This window comes from Lissotriton helveticus, chromosome 8, assembly GCF_964261635.1.
Source record: "Lissotriton helveticus chromosome 8, aLisHel1.1, whole genome shotgun sequence".
NCBI lineage: Eukaryota > Metazoa > Chordata > Amphibia > Caudata > Salamandridae > Lissotriton > Lissotriton helveticus.
The window spans coordinates 819,678,875-819,702,840 of record NC_136069.1 but is presented as its reverse complement, the minus strand read 5'-3'; the positions used below and the strand labels follow the sequence as shown (position 1 = coordinate 819,702,840).

Below are 23,966 nucleotides of genomic sequence, written 5' to 3'. Positions count from 1 at the left end.
TATCTATTCATCCATCCATTCATCCATCCATCCATCCATCCATCCATCCATCCATCCATCCATCCATCCATCCATCCATCTATCTATCTATCTATCTATCTATCTATCTATCTATCTATCTATCTATCTATCTATCTATCTATCTATCTATCTATCTATCTATCTATCTATCTATCTATCTATCTATCTATCTATCTATCTATCTATCTATATCTCTATCTATCTATCTATCTATCTATCTTTATATATGGATACATGCATACACCTACTCATAGATATGCCATGCATTTCTTTGGATTTGTTTCAACCTCTTGCCATTTATTTGAGAATCCCTACTTTTCAAGTGACTGCAAATGAAGTCATCTCTGGCACGTTTTGGCTGATGCAAGGTAACCAAAACACAAGACAACTTTTAATAAAAATCATTGGTTTCTTTGTTAACGTGCACTGTCAAACATGGGACTTTCACACGTCAGGTAAATATGATAACCAATACACAACAGAAGCAGATGCAGATTGCTTATCAATGTCGTGATAGAACAGTTGTGATTTGAGTAGTAGAAGCGCCCCTGAATTGATACTTATTATATACAGCCTGTAAGATAGTCAAAAATGCATGCTAGGAGAGGAGATGCAAATATAAATGTATTAGAAAAATACATAAAGAGGAGTGATATGCTTTTATTCATGCAAGAATAGAAAAAATCCCCATACTGTCGAAAGCATTCATACACCACCAAATGGAAATAAACAATTCTGACATTAAACGAAAAGGTGACGATGCATTTGTATCATCACCTTGAGAAGGATCATCTAGGAATTGAGCCCAAGCCTCAGCACTTAAAACCAGAAACACTCCACTAAAATAGGAGGCCTGTTGGTGCCAACAATTCTCAAAGTTAATGCTTGTTCTGGTTGAGCATTGAACCGAATGCAGGGCTCTTTTGAAAGTGAGGTTTGTGAATCAACAGATACATCCACATGCCAATTATGTTATTGTTTTTAAGAGAATTCACTTTCTTGGAACGAGACTGCATGAACCCATCTTCAGGGCCTGGACAATTTCATGCAAAACGGCAACTCTCAACATTGCAGCCAAGACAATATAACTAGTGTTTCTGCCCGGTTTCGAACCGGGGACCTTTCGCGTGTGAGGCGAACGTGATAACCACTACACTACAGAAACAGATACCTACAGGTGATTCTTCTGTGATGAAACTGCTCAAAACAGACTATTCCAAGGGCATCTGGTTTTAGATTTCTTTCATGCAACCTGCCCGACAGCCCTATCTGAACGCTTGTATATGCCTTGCAAGTTCAGCATTTTTGCAAAATGCTTAAAGAGAAATGTTTCCTATTTGCTCAGGCAGGGCAAGGTTAAAAGCATGAGACTCTAGCAAATAATCATCCACTACTGCAAAGAGAAAATTGATATTGGCTTTGAAATGCATACTTCAAAAGAGCACCAATGAAAGGGCTCGTCCGGGATTTGAACCCGGGACCTCTCGCACCCAAAGCAAGAATCATACCCCTAGACCAACGAGCCGTTGAAAGACCCTCACCTCTGAAAAGGTAATACCAGCTCTAAGCCCGCAATGAAGATCATGCTGGGGTCTTTTTCATGCTTGGTCTGTGAATTCACAGGAAATTCAGTGTCATCTTACCCTTTCTCAAACGATAGCACTATCATTTGTAAGTGTCCCCTTTTATTTTGTCTCAGCATTGGACACGTCTTACAGGAAGTCAGCAGTTATTTATATATTTCTGCATTGGCTAGAGCCTAAAGAGAAAGAATAAAAAGCTGTTCATAACAACATAAGAAACACATTTTGCCTTTTCTCTCAAATACTTATTCCCTTTGTGCAAATCGGAATGCCAAGGTGAATAGCTGGGCCACAGATTCTGGCTAATTATCTATCTCTTGAATGCAAGAAACAATAAAAACTGCCTAATGCAGGACTAAAGCATTCCTTGCATAGCCTCTAACATCATAACATAACTGAGCTGCTGGTAACAAGCTAAGCAATGCCTTCCCAAAATGAGAAGTACATGTGCTTATGTGCTTATCCGCTCAATCAGCACTCGATCAGGCTCGATCAGGCGAGATATAGGAAAGGTGGAAAGGGTCCAAATGGCTGTCCCTTCCTTTTTAGGGTGGGTCCTGCTGACTATCATAGGATTCCTCTTAAGAGTGGCCAGGGTCAGAGGAAAAACTTTCAATGCTTCTTAGTGTTCTCTCCAGAAGCAGGCATTTTCTGTGCCTTTAATTTCAGGCTTTTCCCAGCAGTCTCTGTTCTGCCTATGTAAATTAACAAAAGCAGTGCTTATTCCTCACTTGCTCTAATGTCCTTCCTGTCCACAAAGCTCTGCCTAAGTATGCTTTTCTTCTTTTTCAGGGAAATTCTAAATGGTTTCTCTGTCCACTCTGTGGCAGTAGAATGCTGATTATGATGCCATGTTTTGTGGAATCACCAAGGTACAACTACAGAGGAATATATGAGTCTGAAGGACATGGAACTCTTAGCTAACACATCACAATATGTGATGCTTGCCAACCAAGCACTACATTCTGGTGCGCTGATGATCAGAACATTCTGCTCCTAAAGGAAAGAAAATACCGCTTGATTGAAAATAAAGTCTCTGTTTATATTAACGCTCTCTCTCTCCCTATATCTATCTATCTATCTATCTATCTATCTATCTATCTATCTATCTATCTATCTATCTATCTATCTATCTATCTATCTATCTATCTATCTATCTATCTATCTATCTATCTATCTATCTATCTATCTATCTTTATATATGGATACATGCATACACCTACTCATAGATATGCCATGCATTTCTTTGGATTTGTTTCAACCTCTTGCCATTTATTTGAGAATCCCTACTTTTCAAGTGACTGCAAATGAAGTCATCTCTGGCACGTTTTGGCTGATGCAAGGTAACCAAAACACAAGACAACTTTTAATAAAAATCCTTGGTTTCTTTGTTAACGTGCACTGTCAAACATGGGACTTTCACACGTCAGGTAAATATGATAACCAATACACAACAGAAGCAGATGCAGATTGCTTATCAATGTCGTGATAGAACAGTTGTGATTTGAGTAGTAGAAGCGCCCTTGAATTGATACTTATTATATACAGCCTGTAAGATAGTCAAAAATGCATGCTAGGAGAGGAGATGCAAATATAAATGTATTAGAAAAATACATAAAGAGGAGTGATATGCTTTTATTCATGCAAGGCTAGAAAAAATCCCCATACTGTCGAAAGCATTCATACACCACCAAATGGAAATAAACAATTCTGACATTAAACGAAAAGGTGACGATGCATTTGTATCATCACCTTGAGAAGGATCATCTAGGAATTGAGCCCAAGCCTCAGCACTTAAAACCAGAAACACTCCACTAAAATAGGAGGCCTGTTGGTGCCAACAATTCTCAAAGTTAATGCTTGTTCTGGTTGAGCATTGAACCGAATGCAGGGCTCTTTTGAAAGTGAGGTTTGTGAATCAACAGATACATCCACATGCCAATTATGTTATTGTTTTTAAGAGAATTCACTTTCTTGGAACGAGACTGCATGAACCCATCTTCAGGGCCTGGACAATTTCATGCAAAACGGCAACTCTCAACATTGCAGCCAAGACAATATAACTAGTGTTTCTGCCCGGTTTCGAACCGGGGACCTTTCGCGTGTGAGGCGAACGTGATAACCACTACACTACAGAAACAGATACCTACAGGTGATTCTTCTGTGATGAAACTGCTCAAAACAGACTATTCCAAGGGCATCTGGTTTTAGATTTCTTTCATGCAACCTGCCCGACAGCCCTATCTGAACGCTTGTATATGCCTTGCAAGTTCAGCATTTTTGCAAAATGCTTAAAGAGAAATGTTTCCTATTTGCTCAGGCAGGGCAAGGTTAAAAGCATGAGACTCTAGCAAATAATCATCCACTACTGCAAAGAGAAAATTGATATTGGCTTTGAAATGCATACTTCAAAAGAGCACCAATGAAAGGGCTCGTCCGGGATTTGAACCCGGGACCTCTCGCACCCAAAGCGAGAATCATACCCCTAGACCAACGAGCCGTTGAAAGACCCTCACCTCTGAAAAGGTAATACCAGCTCTAAGCCCGCAATGAAGATCATGCTAGGGTCTTTTTCATGCTTGGTCTGTGAATTCACAGGAAATTCAGTGTCAACTTACCCTTTCTCAAACGATAGCACTATCATTTGTAAGTGTCCCCTTTTATTTTTTCTCAGCATTGGACAAGTCTTACAGGAAGTCAGCAGTTATTTATATATTTCTGCATTGGCTAGAGCCTAAAGAGAAAGAATAAAAAGCTGTTCATAACAACATAAGAAACACATTTTGCCTTTTCTCTCAAATACTTATTCCCTTTGTGCAAATCGGAATGCCAAGGTGAATAGCTGGGCCACAGATTCTGGCTAATTATCTATCTCTTGAATGCAAGAAGCAATAAAAACTGCCTAATGCAGGACTAAAGCATTTTTTGCATAGCCTCTTACATAATAACATAACTGAGCTGCTGGTAACAAGCTAAGCAATGCCTTCCCAAAATGAGAAGTACATGTGCTTATGTGCTTATCCGCTCAATCAGCGCTCAATCAGGCTCGATCAAGGAAAGGTGGAAAGGGTCCAAATGGCTTTCCCTTCCTTTTTAGGGTGGGTCCTGCTGACTATCATAGGATTCCTCTTAAGAGTGGCCAGGGTCAGAGGAAAAACTTTCAATGCTTCTTAGTGTTCTCTCCAGAAGCAGGCATTTTCTGTGCCTTTAATTTCAGGCTTTTCCCAGCAGTCTCTGTTCTGCCTATGTAAATTAACAAAAGCAGTGCTTATTCCTCACTTGCTCTAATGTCCTTCCTGTCCACAAAGCTCTGCCTAAGTATGCTTTTTTTCTTTTTCAGGGAAATTCTAAATGGTTTCTCTGTCCACTCTGTGGCAGTAGAATGCTGATTATGATGCCATGTTTTGTGGAATCACCAAGGTACAACTACAGAGGAATATATGAGTCTGAAGGACATGGAACTCTTAGCTAACACATCACAATATGTGATGCTTGCCAACCAAGCACTACATTCTGGTGCGCTGATGATCAGAACATTCTGCTCCTAAAGGAAAGAAAATACCGCTTGATTGAAAATAAAGTCTCTGTTTATATTAACGCTCTCTCTCTCCCTATATCTATCTATCTATCTATCTATCTATCTATCTATCTATCTATCTATCTATCTATCTATCTATCTATCTATCTATCTATCTATCTATCTATCTATCTATCTATCTATCTATCTATCTATCTATTTTTATATATGGATACATGCATACACCTACTCATAGATATTCCATGCATTTCTTTGGATTTGTTTCAACCTCTTGCCATTTATTTGAGAATCCCTACTTTTCAAGTGACTGCAAATGAAGTCATCTCTGGCACGTTTTGGCTGATGCAAGGTAACCAAAACACAAGACAACTTTTAATAAACATCATTGGTTTCTTTGTTAACGTGCACTGTCAAACATGGGACTTTCACACGTCAGGTAAATATGATAACCAATACACAACAGAAGCAGATGCAGATTGGTTATCAATGTCGTGATAGAACAGTTGTGATTTGAGTAGTAGAAGCGCCCCTGAATTGATACTTATTATATACAGCCTGTAAGATAGTCAAAAATGCATGCTAGGAGAGGAGATGCAAATATAAATGTATTAGAAAAATACATAAAGAGGAGTGATATGCTTTTATTCATGCAAGGCTAGAAAAAATCCCCATACTGTCGAAAGCATTCATACACCACCAAATGGAAATAAACAATTCTGACATTAAACGAAAAGGTGACGATGCATTTGTATCATCACCTTGAGAAGGATCATCTTGGAATTGAGCCCAAGCCTCAGCACTTAAAACCAGAAACACTCCACTAAAATAGGAGGCCTGTTGGTGCCAACAATTCTCAAAGTTAATGCTTGTTCTGGTTGAGCATTGAACCGAATGCAGGGCTCTTTTGAAAGTGAGGTTTGTGAATCAACAGATACATCCACATGCCAATTATGTTATTGTTTTTAAGAGAATTCACTTTCTTGGAACGAGACTGCATGAACCCATCTTCAGGGCCTGGACAATTTCATGCAAAACGGCAACTCTCAACATTGCAGCGAAGACAATATAACTAGTGTTTCTGCCCGGTTTCGAACCAGGGACCTTTCGCGTGTGAGGCGAACGTGATAACCACTACACTACAGAAACAGATACCTACAGGTGATTCTTCTGTGATGAAACTGCTCAAAACAGACTATTCCAAGGGCATCTGGTTTTAGATTTCTTTCATGCAACCTGCCCGACAGCCCTATCTGAACGCTTGTATATGCCTTGCAAGTTCAGCATTTTTGCAAAATGCTTAAAGAGAAATGTTTCCTATTTGCTCAGGCAGGGCAAGGTTAAAAGCATGAGACTCTAGCAAATAATCATCCACTACTGCAAAGAGAAAATTGATATTGGCTTTGAAATGCATACTTCAAAAGAGCACCAATGAAAGGGCTCGTCCGGGATTTGAACCCGGGACCTCTCGCACCCAAAGCGAGAATCATACCCCTAGACCAACGAGCCGTTGAAAGACCCTCACCTCTGAAAAGGTAATACCAGCTCTAAGCCCGCAATGAAGATCATGCTGGGGTCTTTTTCATGCTTGGTCTGTGAATTCACAGGAAATTCAGTGTCAACTTACCCTTTCTCAAACGATAGCACTATCATTTGTAAGTGTCCCCTTTTATTTTTTCTCAGCATTGGACAAGTCTTACAGGAAGTCAGCAGTTATTTATATATTTCTGCATTGGCTAGAGCCTAAAGAGAAAGAATAAAAAGCTGTTCATAACAACATAAGAAACACATTTTGCCTTTTCTCTCAAATACTTATTCCCTTTGTGCAAATCGGAATGCCAAGGTGAATAGCTGGGCCACAGATTCTGGCTAATTATCTATCTCTTGAATGCAAGAAGCAATAAAAACTGCCTAATGCAGGACTAAAGCATTCCTTGCATAGCCTCTAACATCATAACATAACTGAGCTGCTGGTAACAAGCTAAGCAATGCCTTCCCAAAATGAGAAGTACATGTGCTTATGTGCTTATCCGCTCAATCAGCGCTCAATCAGGCTCGATCAGGCTCGATATAGGAAAGGTGGAAAGGGTCCAAATGGCTTTCCCTTCCTTTTTAGGGTGGGTCCTGCTGACTATCATAGGATTCCTCTTAAGAGTGGCCAGGGTCAGAGGAAAAACTTTCAATGCTTCTTAGTGTTCTCTCCAGAAGCAGGCATTTTCTGTGCCTTTAATTTCAGGCTTTTCCCAGCAGTCTCTGTTCTGCCTATGTAAATTAACAAAAGCAGTGCTTATTCCTCACTTGCTCTAATGTCCTTCCTGTCCACAAAGCTCTGCCTAAGTATGCTTTTTTTCTTTTTCAGGGAAATTCTAAATGGTTTCTCTGTCCACTCTGTGGCAGTAGAATGCTGATTATGATGCCATGTTTTGTGGAATCACCAAGGTACAACTACAGAGGAATATATGAGTCTGAAGGACATGGAACTCTTAGCTAACACATCACAATATGTGATGCTTGCCAACCAAGCACTACATTCTGGTGCGCTGATGATCAGAACATTCTGCTCCTAAAGGAAAGAAAATACCGCTTGATTGAAAATAAAGTCTCCGTTTATATTAACGCTCTCTCTCTCCCTATATCTATCTATCTATCTATCTATCTATCTATCTATCTATCTATCTATCTATCTATCTATCTATCTATCTATCTATCTATCTATCTATCTATCTATCTATCTATCTATCTATCTATCTATCTATCTATCCATCTATCTATCTATCTATCTATCTATCTATCTATCTATCTATCTATCTATCTATCTATCTTTATATATGGATACATGCATACACCTACTCATAGATATGCCATGCATTTCTTTGGATTTGTTTCAACCTCTTGCCATTTATTTGAGAATCCCTACTTTTCAAGTGACTGCAAATGAAGTCATCTCTGGCACGTTTTGGCTGATGCAAGGTAACCAAAACACAAGACAACTTTTAATAAAAATCATTGGTTTCTTTGTTAACGTGCACTGTCCAACATGGGACTTTCACACGTCAGGTAAATATGATAACCAATACACAACAGAAGCAGATGCAGATTGCTTATCAATGTCGTGATAGAACAGTTGTGATTTGAGTAGAAGAAGCGCCCCTGAATTGATACTTATTATATACAGCCTGTAAGATAGTCAAAAATGCATGCTAGGAGAGGAGATGCAAATATAAATGTATTAGAAAAATACATAAAGAGGAGTGATATGCTTTTATTCATGCAAGGCTAGAAAAAATCCCCATACTGTCGAAAGCATTCATACACCACCAAATGGAAATAAACAATTCTGACATTAAACGAAAAGGTGACGATGCATTTGTATCATCACCTTGAGAAGGATCATCTAGGAATTGAGCCCAAGCCTCAGCACTTAAAAACCAGAAACACTCCACTAAAATAAGAGGCCTGTTGGTGCCAACAATTCTCAAAGTTAATGCTTGTTCTGGTTGAGCATTGAACCGAATGCAGGGCTCTTTTGAAAGTGAGGTCTGTGAATCAACAGATACATCCACATGCCAAGTATGTTATTGTTTTTAAGAGAATTCACTTTCTTGGAACGAGACTGCATGAACCCATCTTCAGGGCCTGGACAATTTCATGCAAAACGGCAACTCTCAACATTGCAGCCAAGACAATATAACTAGTGTTTCTGCCCGGTTTCGAACCGGGGACCTTTCGCGTGTGAGGCGAATGTGATTACCACTACACTACAGAAACAGATACCTACAGGTGATTCTTCTGTGATGAAACTGCTCAAAACAGACTATTCCAAGGGCATCTGGTTTTAGATTTCTTTCATGCAACCTGCCCGACAGCCCTATCTGAACGCTTGTATATGCCTTGCAAGTTCAGCATTTTTGCAAAATGCTTAAAGAGAAATGTTTCCTATTTGCTCAGGCAGGGCAAGGTTAAAAGCATGAGACTCTAGCAAATAATCATCCACTACTGCAAAGAGAAAATTGATATTGGCTTTGAAATGCATACTTCAAAAGAGCACCAATGAAAGGGCTCGTCTGGGATTTGAACCCGGGACCTCTCGCACCCAAAGCGAGAATCATACCCCTAGACCAACGAGCCGTTGAAAGACCCTCACCTCTGAAAAGGTAATACCAGCTCTAAGCCCGCAATGAAGATCATGCTGGGGTCTTTTTCATGCTTGGTCTGTGAATTCACAGGAAATTCAGTGTCAACTTACCCTTTCTCAAACGATAGCACTATCATTTGTAAGTGTCCCCTTTTATTTTTTCTCAGCATTGGACAAGTCTTACAGGAAGTCAGCAGTTATTTATATATTTCTGCATTGGCTTGAGCCTAAAGAGAAAGAATAAAAAGCTGTTCATAACAACATAAGAAACACATTTTGCCTTTTCTCTCAAATACTTATTCCCTTTGTGCAAATCGGAATGCCAAGGTGAATAGCTGGGCCACAGATTCTGGCTAATTATCTATCTCTTGAATGCAAGAAGCAATAAAAACTGCCTAATGCAGGACTAAAGCATTCCTTGCATAGCCTCTAACATCATAACATAACTGAGCTGCTGGTAACAAGCTAAGCAATGCCTTCCCAAAATGAGAAGTACATGTGCTTATCCGCTCGATCAGCGCTCGATCAGCGCTCGATCAGCGCTCGATCAGCGCTCGATCAGGCTCGATCAAGGAAAGGTGGAAAGGGTCCAAATGGCTTTCCCTTCCTTTTTAGGGTGGGTCCTGCTGACTATCATAGGATTCCTCTTAAGAGTGGCCAGGGTCAGAGGAAAAACTTTCAATGCTTCTTAGTGTTCTCTCCAGAAGCAGGCATTTTCTGTGCCTTTAATTTCAGGCTTTTCCCAGCAGTCTCTGTTCTGCCTATGTAAATTAACAAAAGCAGTGCTTATTCCTCACTTGCTCTAATGTCCTTCCTGTCCACAAAGCTCTGCCTAAGTATGCTTTTTTTCTTTTTCAGGGAAATTCTAAATGGTTTCTCTGTCCACTCTGTGGCAGTAGAATGCTGATTATGATGCCATGTTTTGTGGAATCACCAAGGTACAACTACAGAGGAATATATGAGTCTGAAGGACATGGAACTCTTAGCTAACACATCACAATATGTGATGCTTGCCAACCAAGCACTACATTCTGGTGCGCTGATGATCAGAACATTCTGCTCCTAAAGGAAAGAAAATACCGCTTGATTGAAAATAAAGTCTCTGTTTATATTAACGCTCTCTCTCTCCCTATATCTATCTATCTATCTATCTATCTATCTATCTATCTATCTATCTATCTATCTATCTATCTATCTATCTATCTATCTATCTATCTATCTATCTATCTATCTATCTATCTATCTATCTATCTGTCTGTCTATCTATCTATCTATCTATCTATCTATCTATCTATCTATCTATCTATCTTTATATATGGATACATGCATACACCTACTCATAGATATGCCATGCATTTCTTTGGATTTGTTTCAACCTCTTGCCATTTATTTGAGAATCCCTACTTTTCAAGTGACTGCAAATGAAGTCATCTCTGGCACGTTTTGGCTGATGCAAGGTAACCAAAACACAAGACAACTTTTAATAAAAATCATTGGTTTCTTTGTTAACGTGCACTGTCAAACATGGGACTTTCACACGTCAGGTAAATATGATAACCAATACACAACAGAAGCAGATGCAGATTGCTTATCAATGTCGTGATAGAACAGTTGTGATTTGAGTAGTAGAAGCGCCCCTGAATTGATACTTATTATATACAGCCTGTAAGATAGTCAAAAATGCATGCTAGGAGAGGAGATGCAAATATAAATGTATTAGAAAAATACATAAAGAGGAGTGATATGCTTTTATTCATGCAAGGCTAGAAAAAATCCCCATACTGTCGAAAGCATTCATACACCACCAAATGGAAATAAACAATTCTGACATTAAACAAAAAGGTGACGATGCATTTGTATCATCACCTTGAGAAGGATCATCTAGGAATTGAGCCCAAGCCTCAGCACTTAAAACCAGAAACACTCCACTAAAATAGGAGGCCTGTTGGTGCCAACAATTCTCAAAGTTAATGCTTGTTCTGGTTGAGCATTGAACCGAATGCAGGGCTCTTTTGAAAGTGAGGTTTGTGAATCAACAGATACATCCACATGCCAATTATGTTATTGTTTTTAAGAGAATTCACTTTCTTGGAACGAGACTGCATGAACCCATCTTCAGGGCCTGGACAATTTCATGCAAAACGGCAACTCTCAACATTGCAGCCAAGACAATATAACTAGTGTTTCTGCCCGGTTTCGAACAGGGGACCTTTCGCGTGTGAGGCGAACGTGATAACCACTACACTACAGAAACAGATACCTACAGGTGATTCTTCTGTGATGAAACTGCTCAAAACAGACTATTCCAAGGGCATCTGGTTTTAGATTTCTTTCATGCAACCTGCCCGACAGCCCTATCTGAACGCTTGTATAGGCCTTGCAAGTTCAGCATTTTTGCAAAATGCTTAAAGAGAAATGTTTCCTATTTGCTCAGGCAGGGCAAGGTTAAAAGCATGAGACTCTAGCAAATAATCATCCACTACTGCAAAGAGAAAATTGATATTGGCTTTGAAATGCATACTTCAAAAGAGCACCAATGAAAGGGCTCGTCCGGGATTTGAACCCAGGACCTCTCGCACCCAAAGCGAGAATCATACCCCTAGACCAACGAGCCGTTGAAAGACCCTCACCTCTGAAAAGGTAATACCAGCTCTAAGCCCGCAATGAAGATCATGCTGGGGTCTTTTTCATGCTTGGTCTGTGAATTCACAGGAAATTCAGTGTCAACTTACCCTTTCTCAAACGATAGCACTATCATTTGTAAGTGTCCCCTTTTATGTTTTTCTCAGCATTGGACAAGTCTTACAGGAAGTCAGCAGTTATTTATATATTTCTGCATTGGCTAGAGCCTAAAGAGAAAGAATAAAAAGCTGTTCATAACAACATAAGAAACACATTTTGCCTTTTCTCTCAAATACTTATTCCCTTTGTGCAAATCGGAATGCCAAGGTGAATAGCTGGGCCACAGATTCTGGCTAATTATCTATCTCTTGAATGCAAGAAGCAATAGAAACTGCCTAATGCAGGACTAAAGCATTCCTTGCATAGCCTCTAACATCATAACATAACTGAGCTGCTGGTAACAAGCTAAGCAATGCCTTCCCAAAATGAGAAGTACATGTGCTTATGTGCTTATGTGCTTATCCGCTCAATCAGCGCTCAATCAGGCTCGATATAGGAAAGGTGGAAAGGGTCCAAATGGCTTTCCCTTCCTTTTTAGGGTGGGTCCTGCTGACTATCATAGGATTCCTCTTAAGAGTGGCCAGGGTCAGAGGAAAAACTTTCAATGCTTCTTAGTGTTCTCTCCAGAAGCAGGCATTTTCTGTGCCTTTAATTTCAGGCTTTTCCCAGCAGTCTCTGTTCTGCCTATGTAAATTAACAAAAGCAGTGCTTATTCCTCACTTGCTCTAATGTCCTTCCTGTCCACAAAGCTCTGCCTAAGTATGCTTTTTTTCTTTTTCAGGGAAATTCTAAATGGTTTCTCTGTCCACTCTGTGGCAGTAGAATGCTGATTATGATGCCATGTTTTGTGGAATCACCAAGGTACAACTACAGAGGAATATATGAGTCTGAAGGACATGGAACTCTTAGCTAACACATCACAATATGTGATGCTTGCCAACCAAGCACTACATTCTGGTGCGCTGATGATCAGAACATTCTGCTCCTAAAGGAAAGAAAATACCGCTTGATTGAAAATAAAGTCTCTGTTTATATTAACACTCTCTCTCTCCCTCTATCAATCTATCTATCTATCTATCTATCTATCTATCTATCTATCTATCTATCTATCTATCTATCTATCTATCTATCTATCTATCTATCTATCTATCTATCTATCTATCTATCTATCTATCTATCTGTCTGTCTGTCTGTCTGTCTGTCTGTCTGTCTGTCTGTCTGTCTGTCTGTCTGTCTGTCTGTCCGTCTATCCATTCATCCATCCATTCATCCATCCATCCATCCATCCATCCATCCATCCATCCATCCATCCATCCATCCATCTATTTATCTATCTATCTATCTATCTATCTATCTATCTATCTATCTATCTATCTATCTATCTATCTATCTATCTATCTATCTATCTATCTATCTATCTATCTATCTATCTATCTATCTATCTATCTATCTATCTATCTATCTATCTATCTATCTTTATATATGGATACATGCATACACCTACACATAGATATGCCATGCATTTCTTTGGATTTGTTTCAACCTCTTGCCATTTATTTGAGAATCCCTACTTTTCAAGTGACTGCAAATGAAGTAATCTCTGGCACGGTTTGGCTGATGCAAGGTAACCAAAACACAAGACAACTTTTAATAAAAATCATTGGTTTCTTTGTTAACGTGCACTGTCCAACATGGGACTTTCACACGTCAGGTAAATATGATAACCAATACACAACAGAAGCAGATGCAGATTGCTTATCAATGTCGTGATAGAACAGTTGTGATTTGAGTAGAAGAAGCGCCCCTGAATTGATACTTATTATATACAGCCTGTAAGATAGTCATAAATGCATGCTAGGAGAGGAGATGCAAATATAAATGTATTAGAAAAATACATAAAGAGGAGTGATATGCTTTTATTCATGCAAGGCTAGAAAAAATCCCCATACTGTCGAAAGCATTCATACACCACCAAATGGAAATAAACAATTCTGACATTAAACGAAAAGGTGACGATGCATTTGTATCATCACCTTGAGAAGGATCATCTAGGAATTGAGCCCAAGCCTCAGCACTTAAAAACCAGAAACACTCCACTAAAATAAGAGGCCTGTTGGTGCCAACAATTCTCAAAGTTAATGCTTGTTCTGGTTGAGCATTGAACCGAATGCAGGGCTCTTTTGAAAGTGAGGTCTGTGAATCAACAGATACATCCACATGCCAATTATGTTATTGTTTTTAAGAGAATTCACTTTCTTGGAACGAGACTGCATGAACCCATCTTCAGGGCCTGGACAATTTCATGCAAAACGGCAACTCTCAACATTGCAGCCAAGACAATATAACTAGTGTTTCTGCCCGGTTTCGAACCGGGGACCTTTCGCGTGTGAGGCAAACGCGATAACCACTACACTACAGAAACAGATACCTACAGGTGATTCTTCTGTGATGAAACTGCTCAAAACAGGTTATTCCAAGGGCATCTGGTTTTAGATTTCTTTCATGCAACCTGCCCGACAGCCCTATCTGAACGCTTGTATATGCCTTGCAAGTTCAGCATTTTTGCAAAATGCTTAAAGAGAAATGTTTCCTATTTGCTCAGGCAGGGCAAGGTTAAAAGCATGAGACTCTAGCAAATATGCATCCACTACTGCAAAGAGAAAATTAATATTGGCTTTGAAATGCATACTTCAAAAGAGCACCAATGAAAGGGCTCGTCCGGGATTTGAACCCGGGACCTCTCGCACCCTAAGCGAGAATCATATCCCTAGACCAACGAGCCGTTGAAAGGCCCTCACCTCTGAAAAGGTAATACCAGCTCTAAGCCCGCAATGAAGATCATGCTGGGGTCTTTTTCATGCTTGGTCTGTGAATTCACAGGAAATTCAGTGTCAACTTACCCTTTCTCAAACGATAGCACTATCATTTGTAAGTGTCCCCTTTTATTTTGTCTCAGCATTGGACACGTCTTACAGGAAGTCAGCAGTTATTTATATATTTCTGCATTGGCTAGAGCCTAAAGAGAAAGAATAAAAAGCTGTTCATAACAACATAAGAAACACATTTTGCCTTTTCTCTCCAATACTGATTCCCTTTGTGCAAATCGGAATGCCAAGGTGAATAGCTGGGCCACAGATTCTGGCTAGTTATCTATCTCTTGAATGCAAGAAGCAATAAAAACTGCCTAATGCAGGACTAAAGCATTCCTTGCATAGCCTCTAACATCATAACATAACTGAGCTGCTGGTAACAAGCTAAGCAATGCATTCCCAAAATGAGAAGTACATGTGCTTATGTGCTTATCCGCTCAATCAGCGCTCAATCAGGCTCGATCAGGCGAGATATAGGAAAGGTGGAAAGGGTCCAAATGGCTGTCCCTTCCTTTTTAGGGTGGGTCCTGCTGACTATCATAGGATTCCTCTTAAGAGTGGCCAGGGTCAGAGGAAAAACTTTCAATGCTTCTTAGTGTTCTCTCCAGAAGCAGGCATTTTCTGTGCCTTTAATTTCAGGCTTTTCCCAGCAGTCTCTGTTCTGCCTATGTAAATTAACAAAAGCAGTGCTTATTCCTCACTTGCTCTAATGTCCTTCCTGTCCACAAAGCTCTGCCTAAGTATGCTTTTTTTCTTTTTCAGGGAAATTCTAAATGGTTTCTCTGTCCACTCTGTGGCAGTAGAATGCTGATTATGATGCCATGTTTTGTGGAATCACCAAGGTACAACTACAGAGGAATATATGAGTCTGAAGGACATGGAACTCTTAGCTAACACATCACAATATGTGATGCTTGCCAACCAAGCACTACATTCTGGTGCGCTGATGATCAGAACATTCTGCTCCTAAAGGAAAGAAAAGACCGCTTGATTGAAAATAAAGTCTCTGTTTATATTAACGCTCTCTCTCTCCCTATATCTATCTATCTATCTATCTATCTATCTATCTATCTATCTATCTATCTATCTATCTATCTATCTATCTATCTATCTATCTATCTATCTATCTATCTATCTATCTATCTATCTATCTATCTATCTATCTATCTATCTACCTATCTATCTGTCTGTCTGTCTGTCTGTCTGTCTGTCTGTCTGTCTGTCTGTCTGTCTGTCTGTCTGTCTGTCTGTCTGTCCGTCTATCCATTCATCCATCCATCCATCCATCCATCCATCCATCCATCCATCCATCCATCCATCCATCCATCCATCCATCCATCCATCCATCCATCCATCCATCTATTTATCTATCTATCTATCTATCTATCTATCTATCTATCTATCTATCTATCTATCTATCTATCTATCTATCTATCTATCTATCTATCTATCTATCTATCTTTATATATGGATACATGCATACACCTACACATAGATATGCCATGCATTTCTTTGGATTTGTTTCAACCTCTTGCCATTTATTTGAGAATCCCTACTTTTCAAGTGACTGCAAATGAAGTAATCTCTGGCACGGTTTGGCTGATGCAAGGTAACCAAAACACAAGACAACTTTTAATAAAAATCATTGGTTTCTTTGTTAACGTGCACTGTCCAACATGGGACTTTCACACGTCAGGTAAATATGATAACCAATACACAACAGAAGCAGATGCAGATTGCTTATCAATGTCGTGATAGAACAGTTGTGATTTGAGTAGAAGAAGCGCCCCTGAATTGATACTTATTATATACAGCCTGTAAGATAGTCAAAAATGCATGCTAGGAGAGGAGATGCAAATATAAATGTATTAGAAAAATACATAAAGAGGAGTGATATGCTTTTATTCATGCAAGGCTAGAAAAAATCCCCATACTGTCGAAAGCATTCATACACCACCAAATGGAAATAAACAATTCTGACATTAAACGAAAAGGTGACGATGCATTTGTATCATCACCTTGAGAAGTATCATCTAGGAATTGAGCCCAAGCCTCAGCACTTAAAAACCAGAAACACTCCACTAAAATAAGAGGCCTGTTGGTGCCAACAATTCTCAAAGTTAATGCTTGTTCTGGTTGAGCATTGAACCGAATGCAGGGCTCTTTTGAAAGTGAGGTCTGTGAATCAACAGATACATCCACATGCCAATTATGTTATTGTTTTTAAGAGAATTCACTTTCTTGGAACGAGACTGCATGAACCCATCTTCAGGGCCTGGACAATTTCATGCAAAACGGCAACTCTCAACATTGCAGCCAAGACAATAAAACTAGTGTTTCTACCCGGTTTCGAACCGGTGACCTTTTGCGTGTAAGACGAACGTGATAACCACTACACTACAGAAACAGATACCTACAGGTGATTCTTCTGTGATGAAACTGCTCAAAACAGACTATTCCAAGGGCATCTGGTTTTAGATTTCTTTCATGCAACCTGCCCGACAGCCCTATCTGAACGCTTGTATATGCCTTGCAAGTTCAGCATTTTTGCAAAATGCTTAAAGAGAAATGTTTCCTATTTGCTCAGGCAGGGCAAGGTTAAAAGCATGAGACTCTAGCAAATATGCATCCACTACTGCAAAGAGAAAATTAATATTGGCTTTGAAATGCATACTTCAAAAGAGCACCAATGAAAGGGCTCGTCCGGGATTTGAACCCAGGACCTCTCGCACCCTAAGCGAGAATCATACCCCTAGACCAACGAGCCGTTGAAAGACCCTCACCTCTGAAAAGGTAATACCAGCTCTAAGCCCGCAATGAAGATCATGCTGGGGTCTTTTTCATGCTTGGTCTGTGAATTCACAGGAAATTCAGTGTCAACTTACCCTTTCTCAAACGATAGCACTATCATTTGTAAGTGTCCTATTTTATTTTGTCTCAGCATTGGACACGTCTTACAGGAAGTCAGCAGTTATTTATATATTTCTGCATTGGCTAGAGCCTAAAGAGAAAGAATAAAAAGCTGTTCATAACAACATAAGAAACACATTTTGCCTTTTCTCTCCAATACTGATTCCCTTTGTGCAAATCGGAATGCCAAGGTGAATAGCTGGGCCACAGATTCTGGCTAGTTATCCATCTCTTGAATGCAAGAAGCAATAAAAACTGCCTAATGCAGGACTAAAGCATTCCTTGCATAGCCTCTAACATCATAACATAACTGAGCTGCTGGTAACAAGCTAAGCAATGCATTCCCAAAATGAGAAGTACATGTGCTTATGTGCTTATCCGCTCAATCAGCGCTCGATCAGGCTCGATCAGGCGAGATATAGGAAAGGTGGAAAGGGTCCAAATGGCTGTCCCTTCCTTTTTAGGGTGGGTCCTGCTGACTATCATAGGATTCCTCTTAAGAGTGGCCAGGGTCAGAGGAAAAACTTTCAATGCTTCTTAGTGTTCTCTCCAGAAGCAGGCATTTTCTGTGCCTTTAATTTCAGGCTTTTCCCAGCAGTCTCTGTTCTGCCTATGTAAATTAACAAAAGCAGTGCTTATTCCTCACTTGCTCTAATGTCCTTCCTGTCCACAAAGCTCTGCCTAAGTATGCTTTTTTTCTTTTTCAGGGAAATTCTAAATGGTTTCTCTGTCCACTCTGTGGCAGTAGAATGCTGATTATGATGCCATGTTTTGTGGAATCACCAAGGTACAACTACAGAGGAATATATGAGTCTGAAGGACATGGAACTCTTAGCTAACACATCACAATATGTGATGCTTGCCAACCAAGCACTACATTCTGGTGCGCTGATGATCAGAACATTCTGCTCCTAAAGGAAAGAAAATACCGCTTGATTGAAAATAAAGTCTCTGTTTATATTAACGCTCTCTCTCTCCCTATATCTATCTATCTATCTATCTATCTATCTATCTATCTATCTATCTATCTATCTATCTATCTATCTATCTATCTATCTATCTATCTATCTATCTATCTATCTATCTATCTATCTATCTATCTATCTATCTATCTATCTATCTATCTATCTATCTATCTATATCTCTATCTATCTATCTATCTATCTATCTATCTATCTATCTATCTTTATATATGGATACATGCATACACCTACTCATAGATATGCCATGCATTTCTTTGGATTTGTTTCAACCTCTTGCCATTTATTTGAGAATCCCTACTTTTCAAGTGACTGCAAATGAAGTCATCTCTGGCACGTTTTGGCTGATGCAAGGTAACCAAAACACAAGACAACTTTTAATAAAAATCATTGGTTTCTTTGTTAACGTGCACTGTCAAACATGGGACTTTCACACGTCAGGTAAATATGATAACCAATACACAACAGAAGCAGATGCAGATTGCTTATCAATGTCGTGATAGAACAGTTGTGATTTGAGTAGTAGAAGCGCCCCTGAATTGATACTTATTATATACAGCCTGTAAGATAGTCAAAAATGCATGCTAGGAGAGGAGATGCAAATATAAATGTATTAGAAAAATACATAAAGAGGAGTGATATGCTTTTATTCATGCAAGGCTAGAAAAAATCCCCATACTGTCGAAAGCATTCATACACCACCAAATGGAAATAAACAATTCTGACATTAAACGAAAAGGTGACGATGCATTTGTATCATCACCTTGAGAAGGATCATCTAGGAATTGAGCCCAAGCCTCAGCACTTAAAACCAGAAACACTCCACTAAAATAGGAGGCCTGTTGGTGCCAACAATTCTCAAAGTTAATGCTTGTTCTGGTTGAGCATTGAACCGAATGCAGGGCTCTTTTGAAAGTGAGGTTTGTGAATCAACAGATACATCCACATGCCAATTATGTTATTGTTTTTAAGAGAATTCACTTTCTTGGAACGAGACTGCATGAACCCATCTTCAGGGCCTGGACAATTTCATGCAAAACGGCAACTCTCAACATTGCAGCCAAGACAATATAACTAGTGTTTCTGCCCGGTTTCGAACCGGGGACCTTTCGCGTGTGAGGCGAACGTGATAACCACTACACTACAGAAACAGATACCTACAGGTGATTCTTCTGTGATGAAACTGCTCAAAACAGACTATTCCAAGGGCATCTGGTTTTAGATTTCTTTCATGCAACCTGCCCGACAGCCCTATCTGAACGCTTGTATATGCCTTGCAAGTTCAGCATTTTTGCAAAATGCTTAAAGAGAAATGTTTCCTATTTGCTCAGGCAGGGCAAGGTTAAAAGCATGAGACTCTAGCAAATAATCATCCACTACTGCAAAGAGAAAATTGATATTGGCTTTGAAATGCATACTTCAAAAGAGCACCAATGAAAGGGCTCGTCCGGGATTTGAACCCAAGACCTCTCGCACCCAAAGCGAGAATCATACCCCTAGACCAACGAGCCGTTGAAAGACCCTCACCTCTGAAAAGGTAATACCAGCTCTAAGCCCGCAATGAAGATCATGCTGGGGTCTTTTTCATGCTTGGTCTGTGAATTCACAGGAAATTCAGTGTCATCTTACCCTTTCTCAAACGATAGCACTATCATTTGTAAGTGTCCCCTTTTATTTTGTCTCAGCATTGGACACGTCTTACAGGAAGTCAGCAGTTATTTATATATTTCTGCATTGGCTAGAGCCTAAAGAGAAAGAATAAAAAGCTGTTCATAACAACATAAGAAACACATTTTGCCTTTTCTCTCAAATACTTATTCCCTTTGTGCAAATCGGAATGCCAAGGTGAATAGCTGGGCCACAGATTCTGGCTAATTATCTATCTCTTGAATGCAAGAAGCAATAAAAACTGCCTAATGCAGGACTAAAGCATTCCTTGCATAGCCTCTAACATCATAACATAACTGAGCTGCTGGTAACAAGCTAAGCAATGCCTTCCCAAAATGAGAAGTACATGTGCTTATGTGCTTATCCGCTCAATCAGCACTCGATCAGGCTCGATCAGGCGAGATATAGGAAAGGTGGAAAGGGTCCAAATGGCTGTCCCTTCCTTTTTAGGGTGGGTCCTGCTGACTATCATAGGATTCCTCTTAAGAGTGGCCAGGGTCAGAGGAAAAACTTTCAATGCTTCTTAGTGTTCTCTCCAGAAGCAGGCATTTTCTGTGCCTTTAATTTCAGGCTTTTCCCAGCAGTCTCTGTTCTGCCTATGTAAATTAACAAAAGCAGTGCTTATTCCTCACTTGCTCTAATGTCCTTCCTGTCCACAAAGCTCTGCCTAAGTATGCTTTTTTTCTTTTTCAGGGAAATTCTAAATGGTTTCTCTGTCCACTCTGTGGCAGTAGAATGCTGATTATGATGCCATGTTTTGTGGAATCACCAAGGTACAACTACAGAGGAATATATGAGTCTGAAGGACATGGAACTCTTAGCTAACACATCACAATATGTGATGCTTGCCAACCAAGCACTACATTCTGGTGCGCTGATGATCAGAACATTCTGCTCCTAAAGGAAAGAAAATACCGCTTGATTGAAAATAAAGTCTCTGTTTATATTAACGCTCTCTCTCTCCCTATATCTATCTATCTATCTATCTATCTATCTATCTATCTATCTATCTATCTATCTATCTATCTATCTATCTATCTATCTATCTATCTATCTATCTATCTATCTATCTATCTATCTATCTATCTATCTATCTATCTATCTATCTATCTATCTATCTATCTATCTATCTATCTATCTATCTATCTATCTATCTATCTTTATATATGGATACATGCATACACCTACTCATAGATATGCCATGCATTTCTTTGGATTTGTTTCAACCTCTTGCCATTTATTTGAGAATCCCTACTTTTCAAGTGACTGCAAATGAAGTCATCTCTGGCACGTTTTGGCTGATGCAAGGTAACCAAAACACAAGACAACTTTTAATAAAAATCCTTGGTTTCTTTGTTAACGTGCACTGTCAAACATGGGACTTTCACACGTCAGGTAAATATGATAACCAATACACAACAGAAGCAGATGCAGATTGCTTATCAATGTCGTGATAGAACAGTTGTGATTTGAGTAGTAGAAGCGCCCCTGAATTGATACTTATTATATACAGCCTGTAAGATAGTCAAAAATGCATGCTAGGAGAGGAGATGCAAATATAAATGTATTAGAAAAATACATAAAGAGGAGTGATATGCTTTTATTCATGCAAGGCTAGAAAAAATCCCCATACTGTCGAAAGCATTCATACGCCACCAAATGGAAATAAACAATTCTGACATTAAACGAAAAGGTGACGATGCATTTGTATCATCACCTTGAGAAGGATCATCTAGGAATTGAGCCCAAGCCTCAGCACTTAAAACCAGAAACACTCCACTAAAATAGGAGGCCTGTTGGTGCCAACAATTCTCAAAGTTAATGCTTGTTCTGGTTGAGCATTGAACCGAATGCAGGGCTCTTTTGAAAGTGAGGTTTGTGAATCAACAGATACATCCACATGCCAATTATGTTATTGTTTTTAAGAGAATTCACTTTCTTGGAACGAGACTGCATGAACCCATCTTCAGGGCCTGGACAATTTCATGCAAAACGGCAACTCTCAACATTGCAGCCAAGACAATATAACTAGTGTTTCTGCCCGGTTTCGAACCGGGGACCTTTCGCGTGTGAGGCGAACGTGATAACCACTACACTACAGAAACAGATACCTACAGGTGATTCTTCTGTGATGAAACTGCTCAAAACAGACTATTCCAAGGGCATCTGGTTTTAGATTTCTTTCATGCAACCTGCCCGACAGCCCTATCTGAACGCTTGTATATGCCTTGCAAGTTCAGCATTTTTGCAAAATGCTTAAAGAGAAATGTTTCCTATTTGCTCAGGCAGGGCAAGGTTAAAAGCATGAGACTCTAGCAAATAATCATCCACTACTGCAAAGAGAAAATTGATATTGGCTTTGAAATGCATACTTCAAAAGAGCACCAATGAAAGGGCTCGTCCGGGATTTGAACCCGGGACCTCTCGCACCCAAAGCGAGAATCATACCCCTAGACCAACGAGCCGTTGAAAGACCCTCACCTCTGAAAAGGTAATACCAGCTCTAAGCCCGCAATGAAGATCATGCTGGGGTCTTTTTCATGCTTGGTCTGTGAATTCACAGGAAATTCAGTGTCAACTTACCCTTTCTCAAACGATAGCACTATCATTTGTAAGTGTCCCCTTTTATTTTTTCTCAGCATTGGACAAGTCTTACAGGAAGTCAGCAGTTATTTATATATTTCTGCATTGGCTAGAGCCTAAAGAGAAAGAATAAAAAGCTGTTCATAACAACATAAGAAACACATTTTGCCTTTTCTCTCAAATACTTATTCCCTTTGTGCAAATCGGAATGCCAAGGTGAATAGCTGGGCCACAGATTCTGGCTAATTATCTATCTCTTGAATGCAAGAAGCAATAAAAACTGCCTGATGCAGGACTAAAGCATTCCTTGCATAGCCTCTAACATCATAACATAACTGAGCTGCTGGTAACAAGCTAAGCAATGCCTTCCCAAAATGAGAAGTACATGTGCTTATGTGCTTATCCGCTCAATCAGCGCTCAATCAGGCTCGATCAAGGAAAGGTGGAAAGGGTCCAAATGGCTTTCCCTTCCTTTTTAGGGTGGGTCCTGCTGACTATCATAGGATTCCTCTTAAGAGTGGCCAGGGTCAGAGGAAAAACTTTCAATGCTTCTTAGTGTTCTCTCCAGAAGCAGGCATTTTCTGTGCCTTTAATTTCAGGCTTTTCCCAGCAGTCTCTGTTCTGCCTATGTAAATTAACAAAAGCAGTGCTTATTCCTCACTTGCTCTAATGTCCTTCCTGTCCACAAAGCTCTGCCTAAGTATGCTTTTTTTCTTTTTCAGGGAAATTCTAAATGGTTTCTCTGTCCACTCTGTGGCAGTAGAATGCTGATTATGATGCCATGTTTTGTGGAATCACCAAGGTACAACTACAGAGGAATATATGAGTCTGAAGGACATGGAACTCTTAGCTAACACATCACAATATGTGATGCTTGCCAACCAAGCACTACATTCTGGTGCGCTGATGATCAGAACATTCTGCTCCTAAAGGAAAGAAAATACCGCTTGATTGAAAATAAAGTCTCTGTTTATATTAACGCTCTCTCTCTCCCTATAT

The 23,966-nt window shown here is 39.6% G+C and overlaps 18 non-coding genes across 18 annotated transcripts; all 18 read right to left on the bottom strand.

The window, feature by feature from the left end:
- Window positions 1-1,113: 1,113 nt before the first annotated feature.
- TRNAV-CAC (transfer RNA valine (anticodon CAC)) lies at window positions 1,114-1,186 on the bottom strand. Its single transcript has one exon. It is a non-coding gene; the product is annotated as a tRNA-Val (tRNA).
- Window positions 1,187-1,474: 288 nt separating this feature from the next.
- Window positions 1,475-1,546, bottom strand: TRNAP-UGG (transfer RNA proline (anticodon UGG)). Its single transcript has one exon. It is a non-coding gene; the product is annotated as a tRNA-Pro (tRNA).
- A 2,125-nt stretch (window positions 1,547-3,671) lies between these two features.
- TRNAV-CAC (transfer RNA valine (anticodon CAC)) lies at window positions 3,672-3,744 on the bottom strand. The gene has a single exon. It is a non-coding gene; the product is annotated as a tRNA-Val (tRNA).
- Window positions 3,745-4,032: 288 nt separating this feature from the next.
- Window positions 4,033-4,104, bottom strand: TRNAP-UGG (transfer RNA proline (anticodon UGG)). The gene has a single exon. It is a non-coding gene; the product is annotated as a tRNA-Pro (tRNA).
- Window positions 4,105-6,215: 2,111 nt separating this feature from the next.
- On the bottom strand, window positions 6,216-6,288 carry TRNAV-CAC (transfer RNA valine (anticodon CAC)). Its single transcript has one exon. It is a non-coding gene; the product is annotated as a tRNA-Val (tRNA).
- A 288-nt stretch (window positions 6,289-6,576) lies between these two features.
- TRNAP-UGG (transfer RNA proline (anticodon UGG)) lies at window positions 6,577-6,648 on the bottom strand. Its single transcript has one exon. It is a non-coding gene; the product is annotated as a tRNA-Pro (tRNA).
- A 2,186-nt stretch (window positions 6,649-8,834) lies between these two features.
- Window positions 8,835-8,907, bottom strand: TRNAV-CAC (transfer RNA valine (anticodon CAC)). The gene has a single exon. It is a non-coding gene; the product is annotated as a tRNA-Val (tRNA).
- Window positions 8,908-9,195: 288 nt separating this feature from the next.
- On the bottom strand, window positions 9,196-9,267 carry TRNAP-UGG (transfer RNA proline (anticodon UGG)). The gene has a single exon. It is a non-coding gene; the product is annotated as a tRNA-Pro (tRNA).
- Window positions 9,268-11,455: 2,188 nt separating this feature from the next.
- On the bottom strand, window positions 11,456-11,528 carry TRNAV-CAC (transfer RNA valine (anticodon CAC)). Its single transcript has one exon. It is a non-coding gene; the product is annotated as a tRNA-Val (tRNA).
- Window positions 11,529-11,816: 288 nt separating this feature from the next.
- Window positions 11,817-11,888, bottom strand: TRNAP-UGG (transfer RNA proline (anticodon UGG)). The gene has a single exon. It is a non-coding gene; the product is annotated as a tRNA-Pro (tRNA).
- Window positions 11,889-14,305: 2,417 nt separating this feature from the next.
- On the bottom strand, window positions 14,306-14,378 carry TRNAV-CAC (transfer RNA valine (anticodon CAC)). The gene has a single exon. It is a non-coding gene; the product is annotated as a tRNA-Val (tRNA).
- A 288-nt stretch (window positions 14,379-14,666) lies between these two features.
- Window positions 14,667-14,738, bottom strand: TRNAP-AGG (transfer RNA proline (anticodon AGG)). The gene has a single exon. It is a non-coding gene; the product is annotated as a tRNA-Pro (tRNA).
- A 2,422-nt stretch (window positions 14,739-17,160) lies between these two features.
- TRNAV-UAC (transfer RNA valine (anticodon UAC)) lies at window positions 17,161-17,233 on the bottom strand. Its single transcript has one exon. It is a non-coding gene; the product is annotated as a tRNA-Val (tRNA).
- Window positions 17,234-17,521: 288 nt separating this feature from the next.
- TRNAP-AGG (transfer RNA proline (anticodon AGG)) lies at window positions 17,522-17,593 on the bottom strand. The gene has a single exon. It is a non-coding gene; the product is annotated as a tRNA-Pro (tRNA).
- A 2,201-nt stretch (window positions 17,594-19,794) lies between these two features.
- Window positions 19,795-19,867, bottom strand: TRNAV-CAC (transfer RNA valine (anticodon CAC)). Its single transcript has one exon. It is a non-coding gene; the product is annotated as a tRNA-Val (tRNA).
- A 288-nt stretch (window positions 19,868-20,155) lies between these two features.
- On the bottom strand, window positions 20,156-20,227 carry TRNAP-UGG (transfer RNA proline (anticodon UGG)). The gene has a single exon. It is a non-coding gene; the product is annotated as a tRNA-Pro (tRNA).
- A 2,189-nt stretch (window positions 20,228-22,416) lies between these two features.
- Window positions 22,417-22,489, bottom strand: TRNAV-CAC (transfer RNA valine (anticodon CAC)). Its single transcript has one exon. It is a non-coding gene; the product is annotated as a tRNA-Val (tRNA).
- Window positions 22,490-22,777: 288 nt separating this feature from the next.
- On the bottom strand, window positions 22,778-22,849 carry TRNAP-UGG (transfer RNA proline (anticodon UGG)). Its single transcript has one exon. It is a non-coding gene; the product is annotated as a tRNA-Pro (tRNA).
- Window positions 22,850-23,966: the final 1,117 nt, after the last annotated feature.